The sequence below is a fragment of the Nansenia antarctica genome, assembly GCF_963989245.1.
Source record: "Nansenia antarctica genome assembly, contig: SCAFFOLD_378, whole genome shotgun sequence".
NCBI lineage: Eukaryota > Metazoa > Chordata > Actinopteri > Argentiniformes > Microstomatidae > Nansenia > Nansenia antarctica.
Window position 1 is genome coordinate 12,501 of NW_027663454.1, and position 5,000 is coordinate 17,500.

The 5,000-nt window shown below is 49.5% G+C and overlaps 1 pseudogene across 1 annotated transcript in view; it reads right to left on the minus strand.

Annotated features, from left to right (window-relative positions):
• LOC308175076 (transducin-like enhancer protein 4) overlaps positions 1-5,000 on the minus strand; it is a 39,404-nt pseudogene that overhangs the window by 5,127 nt on the left and 29,277 nt on the right. Inside the window, exons 9-13 of the transcript in view lie at positions 4,920-5,000; positions 4,590-4,731; positions 1,791-1,969; positions 1,093-1,169; positions 144-393 (exon numbers count right to left, since the gene is read on the minus strand). The exon at positions 4,920-5,000 is cut by the window's right edge and continues 87 nt beyond it. The product of the transcript in view is annotated as a transducin-like enhancer protein 4 (transcript). The remainder of the gene's footprint in view (positions 1-143; positions 394-1,092; positions 1,170-1,790; positions 1,970-4,589; positions 4,732-4,919) is intronic.

Sequence of the window (5,000 nt, forward strand, 5' to 3'; positions counted from 1 at the left end):
TGTGTGTGTGTGTGTGTGTGTGTGTATGTGTATGTGTGTGTGTGAGAGCGTGTGTGAGAGTGTGTGTGTGTGTGTGTGTGTGTGTGTGTGTGTGTGTGTGTGTGAGAGTGTGTGTGTGTGTGTGTGTGTGTGTGTCTCCTCACCAGACAGTCGAGCTGGGCCATGGCAGACTTGGTGCCAGGCTGACTGATGTCCCACACCTTCACACAGCCCTTGCCCCCGGTGTAGACGTGGCGCGTGGAGGTGCTGATGGTGACGGCACACACCACCTCTCCGTGGTTCAGGGTGTGGATCTGACGGGCGTGCCGCGGGATGCCCGGGCCCAGCAGGGCGTCAGGGGGGAACGGCACCGGCTGCATCTGCCCATCGGCGCTCACGTGGAAGGAGTAGGCACTGGAGAGAGGGAGGAGGGAGGAGGGAGGGGGGAGGGGGGGAGAGAGAGAGGGAGGAGGGAGGGGGGAGGGAGAGGAGGGGGGGGGAGAGAGGGGAGAGAAGGAGGGAGGGAGGAGGAGAGAGAGGAGAGAGGGATGCGGGAGGGAGGAGAGAGAGAGGGAGAGAAGGGTGATAGAGGGAGGAGAGAGAGAGAGAGGGAGGGAGGAGAGAGAGAAAGAGAGGAGAGAGTGATGAGAGAGAGGAGAGAGAGGAACGAGTGCAAACCATTAAAATCTGCAACTGCGCACACACACACACACACACACACACACACACAAGTGGTATAGAGGCTTTGATGACAGCCCTGATGGCATTGAAATCGAAGAAATATTTGTCAAAAAAACCCTGTCAATTGCTATCCTCACAATAGCCTCTGGCACAGTGCATGAGCGAAGATTGCATTACAGAGGGGGGGCAAGGATAGAAACGTTATTATTTCTGATGGCAGATCGATACAACACCGACGCCAAGGTTGTTGTTTAATTAAATATTGAAAGCGGGAGGGAAACCTTGCCCTGGCGCGGGGAAAAACACCAATAAAACAACAACAACAATAGCAACGGCAGCAAGCTGTTAGTTTGCAATAGCAACAGCAAGAACAACAAGGACATGGTCGTTCGCTAAGTGAGGGTGTTGAAGAGGAGACGGAAAAAAACTCACGGTTTGCCACCGGACGATCCAGGCATGGAGGAGGACAGCCCAGGGGCCCTGAGGTGGGACCGGGACTCATACGCCACCTAGAGGAGCAGTCCAGTATTACCACTCTATTACTGGGTACACAGCACACCAGCAAGCTCCTGTCCTAGTCAGTTCACACTCATTAAAAGGCTGAATGAAGTCTTGACACAGCCCATCATCTTCCAACTCAAGCCTCCTAACAAGGAGAGGCTGGTGGTAGGAGGTAGGAGGTAGGAATCGGAGGAAACGTCACCATTCCTCGTTCTGTTCCCATCCATTGGAACGAGGTGGTCCTCCGATCCCTACCTCCGCCAGCCTCCCCACCTGCTTCTGAATGAACAACCAATAAGAAACCGTCTCACAGAAACAGTCCGGAGAGAGATAGAGAGATAGAGAGAGAGGGGGATGAGGATGAGGGGAAGGAGAGAGAGAGATGGAGAGAGGGATGAGGGAGGAGAGAGACGAGAGGGGGATGAGAGGAAGGAGAGAAAGAAGGAGAGAGAGAGAGGGATGAGGGAGGAAGGAGGGAGAGAGGGATGAGGGAGGGAGGGGAGAGAGAGGAGAGGAGAGAGAGAGAGAAAGAGAGCAGAGAGGGATGAGGGAGGGAGGAGAGAGAGAGAAAGAGAGAAGAAGGAGAGAGAGAGAGGGGAATGAGTGCAAACCATTACAGTCTGACTCACCATGGGGCTGCGGGTGTAGGCGCTGGCGGCGGCTGCGGCGGCGCTGATCTGGGGGGAGAGGGTGAGGGCCCCCCCGAACCCCCCCGGGCTGGCCAGCTCCCCGTTCAGGCCTGCGTGGGACACCACCCCAAAATGAGCCGGGTACGAGCCAGAGGGCACAGACAGGGGACTGCGGAGAGCTGGGGGAGGGGGAGGGGTCGGGGGAGGGGTCGGGTAGACAACACACACACACACACTGTCACTGAGGATCAAAGAGGCGGGAGTCTAACTGAGTTGTCAGGACAACGACTAAGTGGACACCCTGGTGCATTTTGAGTGTGTTGACGACACATGTCAGTGACAAGCCAGGTCAAATGCAGGCTCTTCCTGGAAGGATGACGGGATGACTTTTTTTTTATTATTATTATGGAGTATACTCTCTCTGCACTCTCCTGGTTTGCATCCTACCTGGCTGATCGCTCTTAACAGACTCTCCCCCCCCCCACACACACGAGTCCTCACCACTGGGGTCCCTCAGGGCTCCGTCCTGGGGCCCTTACTGTTCTCCCTCTATACCAAATCTCTTGGCTCTGTAATTTCCTCACATGGTTTCTGCTACCACTGCTACGCAGATGACACTCAACTCTTCCTGTCTACCCCCCTCCCCCCCAACCCCGACTCACAGGTGGCAACAAGTGTCTCTGCATGTCTTGCAGACATTTCTGCTTGGATGTCAGCCCACCATATCAAGCTCAACCTCAAGAAGACTGAGGCACTCCTCGTCCCAGGAAAAGCCTGCCCATCTCTTCAGGCTACACCTTAACTGTCCCTCCTGACACAAGAGTTTCTCTACTGAAAATAATAATACTTAATTTTTTGACTGCCAACGGCCCCTGGCCTGAACAGAGATTACTTTTTCTTACGATGACTGATGGATAGATGACTCACTTACTTAGACAAATTGTATTTCTTGTAAAGCCGCTTTGGATAAAGGCGTCTGCTAAATGCCAAAAATGTAAATGCGAAATACTATAGCAGATAGGCCACACAGGGGGGAACATCACCATAGGAAGGTACCATCATGGTATTACAGGGGGTTACATCACCATAATAAGGTATCATCATGATATTACATCATCATAGGAAGGTGGCATCATGGTATTACATCATCATAGCAAGGTGGCATCATGGTATTACAGGGGTAGGGATGGGAATCGAGAACCAGTTCCAAACTGTTGGAAGCATCAGAACCGTATGCCTCGTACGCCTCAGGTCATCTATTTCTCTTATCAATGCCGGCATGTTTTGCACTGACAGTTCCGCATTGCAAAAACGTGTGCGTCATGATGACGGCAAACTCTGACACTTGTAACAAGGAGGCAAGGGCGGAGTCTAGGAAGAAACGGTCCAAAGCGTGGCTTCATTTCACAAAGAAAAATAACAACATTGCTACTTGTAACATTGTAAAAAGATCCTTTCAAGTAAGAGTGGAAACACCAGAATTATGTTAAAACCTCTTTCAACGCAACACAGGCTTGTCGTGGGCAGCGTCATTGGGTCATTGGGTTTTCAGTTTGTCGTAGCCACAAAGACACTCATATACATTCAGCTTATGGGATATTAATCCCCGAGCTGGCCATGAGGTCAAGGCGAAACATTTGAATTCTACCGCTATCAAATTCCCACAACCGGGGTGAGGATGAGACAGGGGTTGGCTCTTATTTGAGTCATAGTTTGAAAAATCAAAAACCAATTGAAAGTGTGGTCGGGGGGGAGCGACAAATATCCCTCTGGACACTTCTCTTTCTCTTCTCTCTTCTAAAACGGGCCTAGAATTCTAACATTCTAACAAGTCTTGACTGGCGCCGTCGTCGAGTTTTTAAAACCGTACCACTCTTAGATATCGATTTATGTGTAGTTCGTTTCACTGTTATTGTTTCATATAATAAATCATCAAATTGCTGGTTATAAATATGTGTTCATGATTAAGCTTCGTCGTTTGATGTGTTTGCTGCTTAAAGCACAACCGTTTAACAGATGCTAACTGCATATACACTATTGTTTCTAAGAAGAAAACACTGACAGTTTTCAACAGTAAGTGTAATTGTAACATGAATTAAGTAAAGTGAATGTACACTATATATTTGGGATATTTTGAACAGTTTTAAAGTCCTGACATGGCTATTTTGCCTGACAGCCGAACTTGAACTTTGAACTTTGAACTCGCTCCATAGGGATAGTATTATGGCCAGAACGTTTGACCACGCTGCAGTTACTGAGGGTAAATATCCTATGCTAATAATATTAGCGGCACGCAGGCAGGCATAGCAGATTTTTTTATTTGACTAAGAAACCGTAATTAATGAAAACGAATGCTGTACAAATATTCACCCATTTCATCCATTTTAGATGATGACAGCCAGACTGTTGCTACAGATAGCTCTGAAACTAGAGCCAGCTGCTCAAATTATTTATGTTCAAATGTTATGTTCAGATATATGAATAATGTTATGTTCAGATCACTGTGTTCCGAGACTTGAGATAATAAAACAACTGTGTTGATGCTGAAAACCTGTGTACGCCTACATATCGTATTATGTTTTATTGTGTTTTTTCCTCGTTATGTAAAGCACTTTGTGACCCTTGGTCTGGGAAGGGTGCTATATAAATACATTTTACTTACTTACTTTCTTACTTTCTTTTCACACAGAAAATTGATCAGGAATTGATAAGGGAATCGGTATCAATAACATGGTATCAACTCCCATCCCTATACAGGGGGGGGGGGTACAGGTGGAGTAGCAGACAGGGTGGTCTTACCCAGGGGGTCGGCCGAGGACGCGGCTTTGCTGACCAGGCGAAGGCAGGAGGTGCTGGGGCCGGGGAGGCCGGGGGTCAGGGCCTCGCGGTGGGACGGGGAGGGCGTGCTGGACTTGGACGACGGAGACTGGGACTTCTCCATCTGCGTGGGGGGGGGAATAAAATCCATTATAAGTTGATGAAACAATCGTACGATGAGCAGTACAGTGATTAAAGCTACTGAAGCTGTTGTCCTACAATACTACCATACCCTGTCCTACAATACTACCATACCTGTCCTACAATACTACCATACAATACTACCATACCTGTCTTACAATACTACCATACCTGTGCTGGGTCCTTAGCCTTCCCCGGGGTGGGGCTGCGTGGAGGGGGGGGGGAGGGGGCCATGCCAGGGCTGGGGGACCC